Genomic DNA, 17,749 nt, shown 5'->3' on the forward strand with positions numbered 1-17,749 from the left:
CGTTATCGCGTCCGTACTTTTTCCAAGGATTCCGCGCGTAACGCGACACCACAGGGGGAAAACAGCGCGAGTTTCGTCGGTAGGTACTCGACGCAGAATATTCCGACAAAGTGGCTTTTGATCCGTATCAGCGACGTAGGTTCGGCCGTCTGCGGTGCGAGAGCCTTGAAAAGGCCCGGGGTAAAGTTTAGCAGTTTCGAGTTACCTTTTCGGCAGCGCTATTCAGGGAAGGGGTCCGTCGGCCGCGTGTTCCGTTATCGAGCGCTGCCTAAACAAATAAAATGCACGGAAACGATGCCGCGAGAGGGCTTCGCCTCTAAACACCTACCGAAAGAGCCCGGCGTGAATCGTACCCTTTATTTGTTGCTTCAATTTCCATCGCGTGTGCGTCCTGCGCGCTGCTCCACCGTGCCGGTGGACGGGGCACAGGAGCGAGCACGCGAGGAGACAACAAAGGAACAATTCTTTCCCTTCGACCGCTATCTCCTTTATTTATCTATCGTTCATTCGTGGAACCGAGCCAAACCACGGATTCCTCCTCCCTCGAAGAGTTACGATCGCCGATCTCGCCAGGATCCACCAACAGAGCTCTCTCCTGACCTTTCGAAGGGGACCCTAGGGCCTCCTCCTCCTCCTCCTCCTCCTCCCTCTCTCCCTCTCTCTCTCTCTCTCTCTCTGGGTCCCCTCCACGCTGGTTTCGATGCAGATTCCATCCAGCCCGGGGCTGCTGGGCCCAGTGAAGTCGACGATCGAGGGAGACGGTGAGCGAGAGAGGAAACGGCGCGGAGCGTGGACGGGGAAAGCGAGAGGGAGAGACTGCGCCAACAACCGAGCAAACGGCCGGCAAAACGGAGGGGCGAACGGGGGAGGAGGGGAGTCGTCTCGCAACTGGTGTTAACTCGCATGGCTCGGGGAGGACGGCCACGACCACGCCGGCCATTTTTTCCGACCCTTTTGCGGCGCACACCCGTTATGCAGATACACGCGCGCGAGCGCTATTCCGCGAATCGCGGCGACCCACGCGGACGAGCGGGCAAGAGATCGCGCGAATTATGCGGGAATTGTGTAACCGGGATGAAAAGTGGGCCTCGCGCGTAGGAAAGCCGCTCCGCGTGGGTGGCAATCGAGGCGAGTGTCGCGAAACCGGGCGAAAAATTTCGCTGGAAGCCTTGTTTCTGGCGTCGTCGGCCGTGGGCTCTTTGCATCGCTCATCGTCGCGGATAACGTCCGCGGGAGGACGGTGTTTCGCGCTCGCGATGGAGCGATGCGCAGCTAATTTGCCCTTGTCGCGGTGCGCCGTGTGGAATCGGTTGTGAAAATTGGTAAGTACAGTGGCGAATAAATCGGGGGGAATCGCTCGGGGAGCGAGCGACGTCTGTCGCGCTGCACGTTGCATTCGAATTTTGCGACGACAGTATGAACAGTAAAAGTAAAAAAAAAAATTAAAAAGTAAAGAAAATTACGCCAAGTACATGAAATCAATTAAATCACAAAAATAGAAGATAATAATAATAATTACAAAAGTAAAAAAATATGTGAAATCAAAATGAGCTGCAAGTACATAAAGGTGCTTTCACGCAGCGTGCAAAGACGACACTGTGTATTTGACTTCCAGGCCCGAAGTCTTTTACTATTGTCCTGAATTTTTTCAGATTTTTCAATTTGGTGCGCCGCAGTTAAAAAAATTAAAAACCCATTTTTTCGTCGTTTTTTCCGTGTCAGAGTAACTTATAGACAATAGTAAGAATGATACGTACGTAAAAATATAATTATAGTGCCAAGACTGCTTCGATACACAATCGGCATTTTTCAGCATTTTTTGGCGTTTCTTATTTTTCAAATTAAAAATCTGAAACAATTCTCTAATATGTGCCCCGATAACAGAAATGCCTCTGATTTTTTTCAAAATTTTTCATCCCCTAGTATAGGAGAAATTCGGCAAAAACCTGATTTCCTATTTTTGCCCTTTACTACCCTCCGGGTGGAGATACGAAGTTGAAAATTGCCACAAATGTTTCTATTTTAATAAGCTTTCGAATGATTCATCGTGAGTCGAATTCGGTTCAAGGGCACATTTCACCATCTTAACCGGATATATACCCTTCGGCTTGAAGAATCAGAATCAGAATCAGAATTAGAAGAAAAATCTTTTCCGACTGATCCACGAGACGATATTACGATATCTCTGTCACGCGTGGACCGATTTTATTGAATTTGGTCTTGATGGAAAGCTTATATGCGGTTTACATTAGAAAAATGCCTTTAAATTTAGAAAATATTGCAGGCGTGATGAGATATTAATGAAATAAGCTTCAGGTTAGGTTAGATTAGCTGTGCGACGAGTAAATGATAGTGGTAGCGACAGTCGACATATACAGGGTGTCTTTCATCTACTTGGCGTCGAGACGTTACCGCGTCTCTAGATATTCAAAATATCGAATTACTTATTTTATTTAGCGTAAATAAATGAAATTTCGACAAATCTGTAGTTGTAAATAATTTTGCTTTCTTTATTTTTCCATGAATAATTATGCGGGCTATCTCTCCGAACGACCAGACCCATTACTTTCGTTCTATGACGCGGCTCGCGACGACTACCTCGCCCGAGTTAGTCGGTATCTGCAAGTCGTCCCACAAATTGTCATTCTCAAAGATAGACCCTCCGAAGATAAGCGAAAGCCGAGGAAATATTTATAATATGAGTAACCGAGCCCACCAGCAAAGTGAAGAAGAACCTACCATACCGCAAGCACAAACGCGTCACATTTTCCGTGCTCCGCCGCGTCATTCCAAGTTCCCCGATACTATTTCGTGTTGGCATAGGTTGGGAAGGAAATACAATTCTTTGTTACGTGATACTTTACTTAACTCTAGAAGCACATGTTTTCATTAAGACGTTCATAGGTGTCGACCTAGAAGACATAACGTATTATGGAGTATGTCCTGTAAAGTCTATAGAGCAGATTTTTATATATCAATACAATTTCATCAAGCAAAACGAACACTTTCGCCGAAGCTCGTTGATCCTCGACCATTCGAAGCAACGGGCCACCACGAACTGTGTACACGCATACTTGGCCCACCCGCGTGCACTTAATTCCGCGACGTTCTATAGGTCGTTTAACGCGTGATTTCATTAAGCGAGATGGATCGCGTCTTCGCCGTCGGAAAGGTTAATATCCAGCCGTCTGGGTGCGTCTTGCGCCGCCCGAGGAACAGAGACAGAGAGACGGGGAGGGAGGAAGCACAGAGAACGTGGCCGTGGCTCGCGTACGTCGATTACGGTTTCACCTGCCCACCTGAAGGGAGGAAAAGGGACGAGTCAAAGGGACGGTGTCGCGTATACGCTTCCTCTCCCCTCGCGGCAAACGACTATTCGCCCGGCAGAAAAGGGGGAGACACGGGGGGAGAAGAGGTAGGCGGTTGGGACGCGACTACGGCGAGCTTGACGCGACATGAAAAGCGTTCTGCTGCTCCAGAGGCCGGGGTGGCAGGGGGAGGAAAGGAGACGAGAAAAAGTCCCGTACACAGCGATACACCGTTCGCCAAGGTTTTCCCGCGAAACAACGGCGAGGAACAACGCTGGCGCGGGTATAATGCCGCCTCGTTAAAAAATAATTCATTTAACCACAATGCTTCGACGATGTGCGAAAAAGCAAGTTCGTGCTCGCGCACACACGACACCCAGCCAACCACCGCTGCGCCTCTGGATCTCCTCGGCGATGCAACCCCCCTTAGCCGGCCGTTTGTCTGTCTGTCTTTGTCCTGGACGTGGGTCCCCGACCCCTTCCCCCGCCCCACTGTGCTCACAATAACGCGCGCGGCGCGATACGGCGGGGGTTATAACAAGGGCGGCCGGAGAGCGTTTGTAATTAACGCAATAAATAAGCATCGGTGCACGAGGCAGTGGCCGCGTGCAAACTCGGAGACAAGGAGGCGTGATATCGCTTGGGCGAGACCGTACCGTCCCCGTTCATTCATGCGCGGCTGTCCTTGTTTCGGACGCGACGCTGAATAGCCAGCGCCCAAGAAACAGTGGGGTCGTAAGCTCAGCCGAGCGTTAAAGAAAACATGCTTTTTTTCTAACGCCCCGAACGAAGCGCGAACGCTAGAAAAGAGCGCAGTTGAACAAGGTATCGGGTTACAGCGAAGGGTCGTAGCAAGTTTTTTACTTATATGGCACTAGCGCATCGCAGAATCGGTCGAGTGTGTTAACGTAAACATGTTCGGGCGCTAGAGCGACGGTCTTGCAAAAGAACAAAAAAAAAAACGTGGAGATAAGAAGGGCCGAGCGTCGTTGTCGTGTCGAACATCTCAACTTGTTTCTTATTTTTGTTTATGCTATTGTAGTTCGCATGAACTTGAGGCCCTCCGAGATCGCGGAGGGACATTGGCATGGAGTGCTCCAGCTTTAGATGGTTCGTGTGTAGGTGGCAGTGCTTTGATAGGCGATTCCTTTAGTTCTTCGTAATTGGGAAACTATTGCCTCTAAGCCACCTCTTACAAAGAGAACACTGAATGTGCCATTCATTTAAATTTGCAAGCACTGCAATTTGCAATTTGCTAATCTTGTTTGTCCCTTACATTGATTTCTACAGAAGTGGCATTACCAGCAGTACCATCTTTTAGCACTATTGGTAACTTATTTACAAAGGGAAATTACGTTAAAATTCTATACTATAGTATTACCATTTGCACGTAAAAGATTTTACGATAAAAAAATTTTAATTTTAGCATTTAGTGTTCCCTACAAGGACTCTTAAATCCTAGAACTCTCGATACGACTTTAAAAGCAAGGAGCGCGGTGCTCTTACTACAACACCACTCAAGGGTTAAGGCGTAGATTCACCTGTTCATACTAATGAAGACACTATTTAGTTGGAATTGCAGCAGAAAGTGTACCTAATTCTTAGACTCTGAAGTGCGAACATTTCCTTCTTGGATGTTCCACTCCGCGTAGCAAGCAAGCTCCCACGATTGATCAGTAATTATATAGAACTCTATCAGATGCGGACACCTACATGAAAATACCATATTGCGCGTTTAGTTGCATGCATGGAAAAATACGAGGCAGACTGGCTCCCGCTGAATGGCCGTACGTGGGAGTTCACCGCGAAGCGCCAGAAAAACCGATACAACGAGTGGCGTAACGAAGTTACAATACACGGCCGGGAAGGACACTTGCGAGGGAAACAGGCTGAATTATAAAAAGTGTTCGTCGTCGAATTGTCGTCAATTAAGGCGCTATCGAGGCTGAATAAATTTATAAGCTCCGTAGCCCAAAGGAGAGGAGGGGCAATCGATACCAGGCGTAGCCCGCGGTGAATGGGGAAACGATCCGCGATTCAGATGATAATAACGCGAGCCCCGTCTTCCCTTTTTCGTTTCTTTCCCATTTCTTTTATCATACGCGCGCCTGCGCGCCGCTCCCGGAACAATCGGTCTTAAAGCGCCCATTGGTGTAACCATTCTCCGTCAGCTGAAAGCGTGTCACGGTCTCAAACGCGCCGTTTCGTTTCCGTTTTCGCCCCCTTTCCAAACATTTTCTTTCTTTCATTAAGCGCTCTTTTCACGCCGACTCCGCGGCCGCGCGACCGTTCCACCTTCGCCTTTCATGGGGTTTCACGGGCCGGGGAGTCGCCGAGGGTGGACCAAAAAAGGCCATGGACTCGCGGGGAACCCGTTCGCATAATGGGAGCCACCTCCAGATGTAGGTTTACCGGATACTAAAGCGTGGAACGCGCTTTTTGCCCCCGGCCCAAGTGGGACGACGCGCGAAACGACGTCGATAATGACTCGGGAGGAGGGGACGTCGTCTCTATCCGAACGGGCCCCTGCTACCGGGACGCCAGCATTCGACCAACGGCCACAGAAATACAAAAAAAAAACAAAAAAACACGGGAGTAGGTGAACAACAACGAAACGAACCAAGTGACGGCTAAAAACTAGAAAGTTCGATGAATGTAACAGGCTACGGGCGTCGAAATCGTGTAACCGCTGATCTCACCGCTTTCTACGGTACATAAAAAAGGGACCGGCTACTGTATTCAAACTTTCTTTGGCATATTACATCGCGAGATATAATCGCTGGAATCTAGACGTTATATTAAACGCTCACAAGCTGACCTCTCCTCCTTTGACCGTATTCCTTAACCAAACGTCTCGCAGCTAATTTCGTACTGCCGCGGTACAAGGGGAAACACAGGATACTCGTGTCACTTTTCAGGACCAATTCAAATTTAGATTTGACAGCGGAGATACTGAATTATCCCCGCGGAGAGACATTCTGTCGACTCCATTATTGTAAGTGAAAGAGGATCGACAGCTCCGAGTAACCTCCACCCTAATTAGCCCCCATGATCCACATGTTCTCCCTGCGAGCGTAAGCCACCGAAAAAGAAGCAGACATCTCCATTGGACTTTGCCCCCGCGTCGTCGCTCGATCTAATCTAGCCACCGAAAAAAAAAAAGAGAGAAAACCGTCGCTGCGTCGTTTATCTCCGGAACTTTTTACGACTATCGTGCGGCTTCCTTCCTGTGTCGCGGCGCTCTCGTTATATTTGCACCAGACCGCGCGCGACGACGATATTTGCGGCCGTATATTTTTTCCTCGCCCGCTCGCGGGGGCGCGCGTCAGCCCCGGACGCGCCGGTATTTATCCCGCGGTGTCTTACGAACGGAAACGCGTCGGCGATAAATCGACCGGCCTCTATCGGACACCCCGAGCATCCTTACGCGATAAGACAGCCAGGCGTCTTCGGATTACCCGGGCGTCGCGACGCTTTTAATTACACTCGCGTCGCCGGGCAGCGCGTTAACGCGAACCGATGACAATCGGGGGCTGGGATCGTTGCGCGCCTCGTTTTTCACTCGGTTTCGCTGCTGCCTGTCGCAACCGTCCATGGCTGGGGCTCGCTCGGTTGTGACACCGGTTCGCGATCGGATCGGGCCCAGCGGATCGCGAAAAAGGAGCGAGAATCGCGGCGAAACCGGACCGTCTTTGTTTGCTTTAGTGAGAAATCACGGGAAAGAGCGTGTGCGTCCGCGTGCACGCGCAAAGGTAAACTGGACGGCACGCCGAACCGGGACAGCAATAATTAGTCATGTCGCTCGGGCGACGGTGTAACCCGTTGCCAAGCCAATAAGAAGCCGATCCGCGCTCGTTTCGCGTGATATATCGCCGGCCAGGTGGGTGATGTCGACCGCGCGCGACTACGCGAGGCAACTCGTCGCCGTCCTTTTTCCAAGCTTCCCCCGTGACAGAGGGATGAATACGTTCCGCGTGGCTACCTCATTCTTGGCGTTTGAGGAGCAGGAATTTCGGGGGTGAAATATGAGCGGCGGGTAACAAATTGCGGATAGCATGGGTCTGGGCTACGAGGAGGAGTTGATAGCCTCCGTGCGCAATTATAAATACTGGATGTCGCTGGGCGCTGTTCACTGGAGACGAAGGGTACTCCGGGCAATCCTTTATACGTCATTTCTACGAGCATTCGCGACAAATATCGAGCTCGGTCACTCATCGCGTGGAAATTGGAAAATTAGAGGTCTAGTTATAATTGTGTGCAGGATTCTTAACCCTTAACTGGTATCCTGGGGTCGCTCGTGACCCCAAGCACCCAAACTTCCATATACAATTTTCAGTTGTTTAAGTTGGTAAACTGAATTTCTAATTAATTTTATAATAATAGTTTAACTTTCTACGCTTCTATTATTTTCTACATTACCTAAGATGAAAATATTCATAGTGGTTGCTCTAGTGTCGACTTTACAAATTTCTGTGTCCTTTTTTATTTGGGGTCTGCCACGACCCCGGTATACCAGTCACGTTTGTCAAAAACAGTATACCAGTTAAGGGTTAACAGTCCGAGCGAAGTGTACTCCGTAATAACTAGACGGAATGGAGTAATTACAGAAACAAAGGAGAGAGCTGTTAATTGGCGACGAATGTGATAAGAGATGAGGTGATAATTAAAGCTGAGAAGCGAGCAAACATGCGTTTACTCGTGATTAATTACACCGCCTATTGATACGTGTTACACCAGTCGCGGTTTCTACATTTCGCGCAGAGATGCTGGGTAAATAATGCGTAACTAGAAATAGTAAGGCTGCGGGGTAAGTAGTGTTACATGAATCCTGCAGCTAACCGCAGGCCACCGGCGAAAGAATCGTGGTTCGCGTGGTCGTTGTTATGCGATACAATGTCTGCTCGCTTTTATTTGCATAAACGCGCGTCCGTCGTGTATAGACTGCTCGCGTCCTTGATCGAAGTCCTTATTCGAGACGGAGAGCTCATCGCGTATGAATAGCAGGTACGCAATTACGAGCGCGCGCAGATGTCATCGGCGAGCAAAGTTGACGAGCCTCGTTTGGCCGGGGCCCCGATTGTCGAGGATTTAATGACACGAAACCGATTCAGGGGGCTGGGACTAAATCTTTCGCGTCGCGGCTCAGCTATATTTCTTTTCTTACTTTTATATCCGCAGCCGTGAAACGAGTCGCGTCAGCGGCGGACCAGTAAAAATGGGGAAAGTCGTTAGACCGAGAAACATCGCGTGAAAGCCTCGCAGAATCTGCCCCTCTTTTTGCTTGTTTTCTTAAGGCAATTGTCCATCGATTTATCGATGCATCGGCCTATTAATACGGCCGCTGTTTTTAACGCTGCTGCGATATCGAATCGTTAGAAGCGAAGCGGGCAAAGTGGGTTTTGAAATGGATGAATTAATGGGGAGAGATCGATCGGCAAATGTTCGGCAAGGATACGAATGAAAGAAACAGTTGAATAATTTTGGAGTGGAAATACTTCCAGTAGAAATCAAGATTCCAATATGGTAATGAGACGTTTCTAAACGCTGTCGAGAGTGAGACAATATCTATTCTATTTTCTGATTTTGCCCATTTGAATGCGGCGTGCAACGCTTCTGTCAATCTATCTTTGCTCCGTGCGACCATAGAATCTCTAATGTATCACCTCCTCGTTGCATTATAAGTACAGACCTCTATCGGAGAACACAGTCTCCTCGAAAACCGACGGAGTATTTCTGTTGAACATTCAATGTTAAAATCTTAACATTAACAACTCAACACTTAACGTATATCAGCCATTAACGGCAAGCTCGAGTACTTAACAACGAGCGCGACCAATCTCGAGGGCAACGTGCTCTTTTGATATCGCTAGATACGTCGATAATCGGTCTGTCGAGAAATAGATTTTCACATAATCGACCACCTGCTACTTAGTTTGATTCTAAACCCCTTGACATCGATTCCACCACCTATTCTACAGACACTTCTCATAATACACCAGTGCTCGCAGTGTTCTAGTCAACGGCGTATCGCCGCCGAGAGGTTAACTAACCCGTAACCAAACATTCGGGCGAACACTCGCACGTTCCACGATACCTGCTTCGAAACCATCGTCCACTTATTGCCATCGAAATGCTCCAATCATCGGCGGAGCGCGCTAGCCGCCGCAACGAAAGAAAAACGACTTGACTGTTTACCGAACGGGACGGTATTCTAAAGCTATCGACCGCGTTTGCATGGATGATTTTCGCGTAGGGACACGAGAGAAGAGGCTTTTACGCGCGACGGGAGGAGGCGGGGAGGAAGGATATTCGGTAGGCATCGGTGAAATAGAAGGGGAATTGGAAGCAGCAAGGTCTGTCGTTCGGTATTCAGAATGCAGAAGGACCGAGGAGAGAGAAAACGGCACAGGGTGGCTCGGGTTCGCGTGCATGTGTTTCTCGTTCGTCCCTATGCACGGAGTCCGGCGGAGAGGCTCGGCAGAGATAGAGGGGAAGAAGGTGGAAAAGGAGAGACAGGGAAGGAAGAGCGAGTGGCCGCAAAATATATGCTGCACGCTCGTGGATGCTCGTTTGCAGCGTTCGGTGGCGGAACGGAGACGGTCGCGGGCGGATAGCCGGGCGATCCGAGGGAGACAGACGGAAAAGGAGAACGCGGAGGCTGGTCAATGGTAGAGAGGGCCCCGACTATCGGAACACCCTTCTCGAAAACAAAGCCGGATCTCACCTTGATTTATCGCAGAGTGCTGCCGCGGTGCCTCTCTGTGCTCCGGTCCGGGCTAAGCCGCCGGGGTGAACTTCCCCCGGCGAGAATTAATCCATTATCAGGCTCGACGGCAGAGAAATAACAAACAGCGGCGGCGGCGGCGGCGGCAGCAGCGTCCAAGGTGAATCGTAGACACCACCAGCCGAGTGCTAGTTCGGAGGCAGGGAACGAGGCGGCCGCTCGTTTCCGGAGTCTCTTTTTTTCCCTTCCGACGGACAGGCTTGGCTCGCCTGAATCGTGTATACGCACTCGGTGCCCGCCACTAAATCGGCCCCGTAAAACGTATGCACGGGCAATAACGTGAGTCACGTCCAACAGTCGAATGCTCTCGCGTACAGCGACCGGTGGATCACCACAACGCGTTCCCTTACGAGCCGTTATCGTCCACGCACAGACCGCACAGAACCGTACACGTTCCTACAAATTTTCGTTCGGTGCGCACGCTCACGCTGGGCGACGCGTCCGACGGTGGGACACGACGCGCGGTGCCAATACACACGTGCGAGTAACGAGAACAAGTCACGAAGCAACCCCGACGCTGGCCGAGAACGCACTGACGTGAATGCAACCGCGGAACCACGAGAGCGGGGGGACCCGATCGCCGCCGAGTGGGGGAACGGCGTCGGGTGACTTCGGCTCGGCTCGCTGCGTCCCGTCCCTCTGTACGCTGCGCTCTACCTTCTATACGCTATACACGACCGTAGGATACCGTGGACGGCTTCAATTTGTATCTAGATGAAGTTTTTGATAAAAGATAAGGCACTTTTTATCCGTTGTTCATCGAGCGAAGATAGCCCGTGTAATCTGTACTGATAAATAGTTTCCCGGCGAATGTATTCGATAAATAAAGATCGAGAAGGTAAAGGGAGTTTGTATATTCATTTTCGGATTAGGTGTTTAGTTTTAATTGTAGCTTTCACGGACGATCATTGGAATCATTGGAATTTTTGGGAATATCGAACAGCTAAATAGGAATGTTGATAGGGTAAAGAGTGCAATGGTTGGCCACTTAAGTTAGAGTGTCACATAAATATCGAATTATAAATGTGAATTTAGTAAATTTTTAAAAACCCCTAATAATCTGAAAATAGAGTTTATAAACAAAATCAAGAACGTATAAAAATGTACAGAAAATATGTTGACTACGAAGAAATACAGTGATTGGCCGCTATTTGACACATAATATAACCTAAAAGAAAATAGTACTTCTTCTTTTTATTTAATTGTACTGTAATTATGAAAATGTTGAATCTTTTTTAAAAATTACCGTTTCAATACCGCTAATGAATAGGGGGCTAATAACTGTTTTACCGTTATCATGGTTACAATTATTGCTATTTAAAAATTATTCATATGACAGTTGTTGGCCTCCTGTAATTTTCATAATATATGTATAATTTTAACAAATAAATAATTTTTTTATAAAGTTTTCACCGTTATTTATCAATATATACAGAATATGAGAGACACAGATATCACAAATACATTAAAATATTCGAAAACTTTCAACTGTACTCTTATGATTTTTTTATTGAATCGCTGTAATTTCAGAAGAGAAATATTGATTACATTCGAAGCAAAAGAAGTACAAGGAATATGAATATGGTCATTAAAAAAAGCTTAACATTGATATTTCTTTATATTTTTTAATTTCTCTAAATAGGGCCCAATCACTGTCAGGTGGCCGACCACTGTACTATTTACCCTTACCTATGAAAATCGAATTGTTAGTAGAATTTTCTTAATAAAAATGTAATGAAATTCCGATGCAAGTGAGGTATGTTATTCGCGCGTCTATTATCTTCGATTCGGCTCGTTCGAATAACTCGTTTATCTAGATAATGCCCAACTCATGCCGCCGCCTCCCTCTCGTCTCTCCCCCGCCCTATCTTTTCTCTTGATATTCACGACCTGGTGTTGGTGCACTGGCACACGCACACCTGTTTGTCCGCGCGTGTGCACGCGACTCGTACCACCTTACCCTCTCGCGGCAGCCACCACACGCGCGGTGACGTCACGCTGGGCGCCGTGGCGTGGATAACGAGATGGCCCGAGTCTTCCTCGGGACCCTCGATCGCTAATTATCGTCCTAGAGGTTTCGCCTCGTTCCTCCGGCGTCGGCTTATTCCTTTTCCACCCGTGGCTGCTGCTGCTGCTGCTGCCGCTGGCAGACGGAGAAATCGTGCGGGTTCGAGAAGTCACCCTTCCCGTCGCGGACTGCTGGATTTTCGTTTGCCGCTCGTTCCACGGTGGCATTAATGATGTCTCGTGTAGGTACAGTCACGACCGGTTCCTCGGGACCTACCTCCCTATCAAGATCGAGTATCTACTAGCGAGAGTCCGCGGACACCCAACTCCGTGGACCCGAACAATTCCCATCTAAGGTTTCACGTGGCGTGTGTAAAACGCGAGGGGCCATTGGTCCACGGGATGACGTCCCAGTCCGCGCCGGCCACGATGCTTTACCACATCTCGGGGCGGGGGTCAGGGGATGAGGACGAATTCCGCGCGCAAAAATGAACGCCTCGCCCGACGTATAAATAACGAAACACCCCCCTCTCGTAGGAGGCAGCGAGGGCACGCGCAATAAATAACGTCGGAGAGGAGCACACCTGCAGCGACAAGGCGTGTCCGATGGACGATGAAGTTTAACATCCCTTCCTCGTTTATTTCTCTGCCCAAAGCTATTGCAAGACGCGACGCCAATAAAATGCTAATCGACTCTTCCTCGTTACCTTGTTCCACCCAAGCCCTGTGTACCCTTTATCGCGATTTGAGGTACGAGCTCGTCGTTATCGTCAGTGGGGGGAGGGGGGGGGGAGGATTTACCCTGGAAGGACGAGCGTCTGGTCCTGAAACTTATACGAGATTGATAAAAAGGGGAGGTGAACCTTCACTTTGTTGAGCCTGACTTTCGCTTAACTGCCTGAGTGGAAGGTGCCCTTTTTGGCAGCGAGTTAATGCCAGGCTTGCGCGCAGAAAATATTGCCAAGGTGAAAGGCGAGGATAAATGTGGCAAATGCTATTCAATTCTCGAATCGCCTGACGAGTCCCCGACGTGATTAGCATTAGTGCCTAGAAACGGGAGAATCCACCGCCTTCGAAGCCGTCGTGTCGCGAAAGCTCGCGAAGAATCGTGTCTACCCGTTCAGCAGGGTTCTTTGCGAGTGCAGCCCTGTCCCCTTTTGCGAGCGCGGTGTCCTCCGCGTCCCCGACCTAGCGCGTAGGGAGCTTCCCAGCTAGTGTTGGCTAGGACATCATTCATGACAATCACGGTGATTTTTCACAGTGATCCGTGATTTTCGTGATCGCTTCTGACTGGTGCGGGCAGAACAGTGACTCACGATTTTCGTGATCCGATTGGTGGAAAGCATAGCCGCTCTTTGCACGCGCCACATAACCCCAATTTCTAATTTCTCTTGAAACATTCTCAAGTCCTCACTGTGCTTATAGAATTTCAGTTGTATATATTGAACCAATGTAATCGTTCTTCAGTTTAGTTAAAAAGTGTAATGTATATGTGAATTGACTATTTATGAATGTAAATACTAGGTATATATTCGCCGAATTAGCACGCTTTGTCTGCAACGCAAACTATATTTAAGTATTTTATAAAAAATAGTTCACTCAAGATCAAGAATTACGATGACAGTAAACAATTCGCTCAAGTTAAAAAAATTCACCATCACTGCGATAAATCACTGTTAGTGATTTTGCACTCCATCCCCATTCCCAGCCCTTAGGGCCACGGACACTTTGCCTCGGTGCTCCGGCAATAGCCGGGTGAAGCGGAGGGTAGCTTTCTTTCTCACCGAGAGCCAGGCCAGGCAGCCCGGGTGCATAGGAATGACGGAGGATTGGTTCTGATTACGATCTCGCGTCACCCCAGCCGAAGGACCCGCGACAATGACAATGACTGTATTTCCGCGTACGCGCAAGGTGGTCCATTATAATCCTTCAGCCGGGATACAGGGGGAGGGGGGTTGGGCAAAGCCGTAGGTTGCGATGGGGGACAAAAGGGGCGGAGGACGAAAGCCGGAGGAAATCGTTCGCTCGATGGTAACGGCGCTCCTTATTAAATCCATCGAGGTTCGTTAACTCGAGCCACGAATTACTTCGGAGCCTCGGCGATTTTCGAAAACTACGCGGCTCCGTCTTAACGCGGTCCTCGATACGATTTATCGGCCGCGATATTAATTAACGTCCGGCGAGCGGGAAAGATCCCTTACAATGGCCGCGGGTTGCAGCCAGGCGAACTCGACGGCCGGCTCGAAGACGAAGAATCTCGCGATTGTTCCGGCAACAATACCCTCCCCCGTCAGAATTCGCCGTCGAACTTAAATTTTAAGAGTCACTGGCAACGAATGGACTTGCCAGCCGCCGCTAAAAAGCGTTTTTCCCCCTCGCTCGAATGGGCCGCGGGTCCGCCGCTCGGAGCCCTTACTTTCCGCGCGACGAATAATTCAAGAGAGAAGGAGAGAGCCGGAGAAGAAACTGCGCAAAAGTTCCGCGTAACTTTCCTTCGTTTTCGTCTATCGATTCCGCCGATTCTCATCGCGGGGTTTTATCATGGCCCGCGGTCGATTCCTAGGGGGTGGTTTCAGTTACATTCTTCCCGGTCGAGTTAGGGACTGGACCGAGGGTAGGCGTCAAAGCGAAAGTTTCCATAATAACGCCTTCGCGGCGATACTTTTCGTGCCGGTCGCAGAGGCCAGAAGCCCTGGCGAGCTACGCGAGCGATTCGCGTGGAAGACGGAGGGGGCGAGTCACGAGGGGACAAAGAGTTTCACCGAAACTTTGCACGCGGATCACGATCGCCTGCTGTTTGTGTACGTAATCCAAGTTTCCCTATTTAACGTCCTCGGTAGAACCGCACGGACCGCGTTACGGTCGTTCAACGCGACCAAATAGAGCGGCTTGCCGGAGAGAGGGCCCGGGGAAAGGGGGGACGGTTGTTTTCCCGTGTTTTTCTACGCGTGACAGAGCGCGGTCTGCCGGGATGAAGTGCTCAGAGACGGCGTCCAACGGCAGGTCGGAAATATAGGTTTTTGTCACCGGGATGGAAGTTAAAGTCTACTCCCCCAACGGAACCCTAGACTCACTGTCTTCCGTAGCCATTGTTGGGTCACGGTTGACATTCACGGCGTCCAAGCCCGGAGTCGTCGCCGCCGTCACCAGGATTCTCGAGGGAGGCCCCTCGCTCACAAAGGATCCGTCTGGCACCCTCGAACTTCCTGCGCCCGTAGGACCTGCTTTAGAAATCCCCCGAAACCAATTTATCTTGAGAAGCCCGGGATCCCGAGAGCTAAACGGATTTTCCCTTCGGTGGCATTACGCGCTTTTATTCGACGTGAAATTAGCTTACCGGACGCGCCGGCGACGGGATCGATCGCCGCGAATTACTCGCCCGTTCCAGCGGAAAGAGGAGCGCGAGCAAATACGCGAGGAAAGATTCCCGGGCAACACCCTAGCCGCGATTCTAATCGCTCCCACGATAGCTTACAAACCTCACTGTCTTCCTGCCATTCATGCCGTGCGAATGACGATCGCCGGCAGACTAACGGGCTATTAGCGTATTTATTTACTTCATTTGATACATCAACCCTCCCCATCTGCTCTGGAAATAGGCGCGCGAAGTAACGCACGACTCGGAGACAATCACCTGACGAATGCAACGAGAGCAATTACATTGTAATTAAAATTACCTACATGTAATTGCAAATTATACTGCAATTGCTAAATCCATTACACGTAATTGCAATTACTTTTTAATCAGAATTACTCTGTAATTGCAATGAAAGTAATAAAATTGATTACAAATGTAATTGATTACGCCCAACTCTGGTTTCCATCCACTCATTGTGACTGAGAAAATCGCCCAGTGTATTTGCATTGCTCGATGAGCGAGGCAGAATAATGGAGGCGTCCAGAGAAGTCGAGAAGCTGGCGCGACTAGATACATACTCCTGACGGAGAAGATTACGACTTCCTGCAGCCTATCTGCCACGGTATACACACAGTGGGGTGTGTATCGCGCGCGTTGTGCTGACCGGATGACAGTGTGGCCGAGTGGTCGGGGCCAGCCGATAACACGGTCTTATCGGTGCAACGAGGCTCTCCAGGTGCATACACACGGGAGAGGCTCCGTCCCTCTGTTTTTAAGCTCTCCATTGTAACAATTTAACGCTCGAGCGTTCCAGCATCGTTCGTTCTCTGCTTATGGTTGGCGATACGTTACTAAAGCGTTTTCACTGCCGCCCGGGATAGCGCGTTTATTCCCGAGGAAAAAAGAGCTCGGAAGGTGGTCGGCCCCGTGCTCCTCCTGACAAGGATTCTTCAGATACAGACGGGACAGAGTTACGGGCCACTCTTCCGTTTCGAAACGCGCGCCTCCGAAAGGTCGGAGCAAGTAGCGACTGTCGAGTCATCGTTGCTCGCCCTCGTGGAACTCGCCCGAGTGCGACGAGGGCAGACGGGGCCGGGGACAGAGAGCGGAGAGAGACTTAAATGACCGATAGACTGACGCTGCGGGGTACCGTCCAGGCCCCAACCAGTTTCTGGACACCGTTTCTCGTTCGGGGGCCCACCGAAAAAAAAGCGCAGTTATGCGCGTATTTCACTCGAAATGGACTTGTTTCTTTCTTGTGCCATCTGAAAGGGCGCTTCCTCCCTATTGTTTGCCACGTGAAGGAACGTACGCGACGCGCTGTCCACATTTCACAGAAGTTTGCAAACACTATGGGCCCGACCTCCTGGCTGCTGCGAGGCGAGGTGTGCGTCGCACGATGATGATGGACGAGGACCGTCTCGAGCCCCGCCGACCAAACAGGGCTCCGTCGCCGGAGACGAAACGTGGGCCCGTTTTTATCCGTAGGATCTGTGCCCAAGCATTGACAGCGACACGGACGCGGAATAAATTATGAAAATAAATCGTCACCCGTTCGAGATGGACTATCTATCGGGAAACACGACGCGCTCTACGTGCCTCCACCGTGCATTCTAATTTTTCCTCGGCCACAGCGGAGCACGAAGCTTCCTTCTCGGTCCTCGTCCACCGGGTTATACAGTGTGTCTGAGAATTCTGAACGCTCGCTCCGTAGATTGATGAACACTCGAGGAAAGAAAGGAGTCTGATAAACGATAGACTACTCGCTTCTAGAATAACTGTTTCTACATAGTTCCGTTATCAAGTCAAAGCAGTCACCCAAAAATGGGGCCTTATTTAGCCTCTTTTTGGTCCCACGATTTTCCAACTGAATTTAGTGCCAAATGATACTTTACGATGAGACATCAATCGCAACAAATTTTCGAGTTGAGGTGACAATTGGTATCTGAGATATAGAAGATCAAAGAAGTGAAAATTCGTTAACGCGTCGATCCATACGCTTCGATGTACGAACTTCTATGTCTGTCCGGTAATTTAAACATTTATTTCTAGGGGTTTTGCTGACTGCTAACAACGAATTTGAACTTAGGTATTCAAAATTCACGAAAAAAAATAATAGATTTTGAAAATCACTTCTTTGACCTCCCATATCTCAGAAACTAATTGTCACCTCAACTCGAAGATTTCGTATGATTGATGTCTCATCGTATGGTATCGTTTCGCTTAAAATTCAGTTCCAAAATCGTTGGACCAAAAAGAGGCTATTTTTTCGGTCACTCTTTATATCAATAG

General features: G+C 49.4%; 1 protein-coding gene across 4 annotated transcripts in view; it reads right to left on the reverse strand.

Moving 5' to 3' along the window:
- The window catches only part of Fz2 (frizzled 2), a 98,951-nt gene that overhangs the window by 23,056 nt on the left and 58,146 nt on the right, over nt 1-17,749 (reverse strand). Inside the window, exon 1 of one of the 4 annotated variants that reach the window (XM_076829195.1) lies at nt 10,033-10,642. The exons of the other annotated variants lie outside the window; for them this stretch is intronic. The gene's annotated coding sequence lies outside the window, so the exon portion shown is untranslated. Of the gene's footprint in view, nt 1-10,032; nt 10,643-17,749 lie in introns of those variants that run through there. 4 annotated transcript variants of the gene reach the window in all.

Source organism: Andrena cerasifolii, chromosome 16 (genome assembly GCF_050908995.1).
Source record: "Andrena cerasifolii isolate SP2316 chromosome 16, iyAndCera1_principal, whole genome shotgun sequence".
Classification (NCBI taxonomy): domain Eukaryota; kingdom Metazoa; phylum Arthropoda; class Insecta; order Hymenoptera; family Andrenidae; genus Andrena; species Andrena cerasifolii.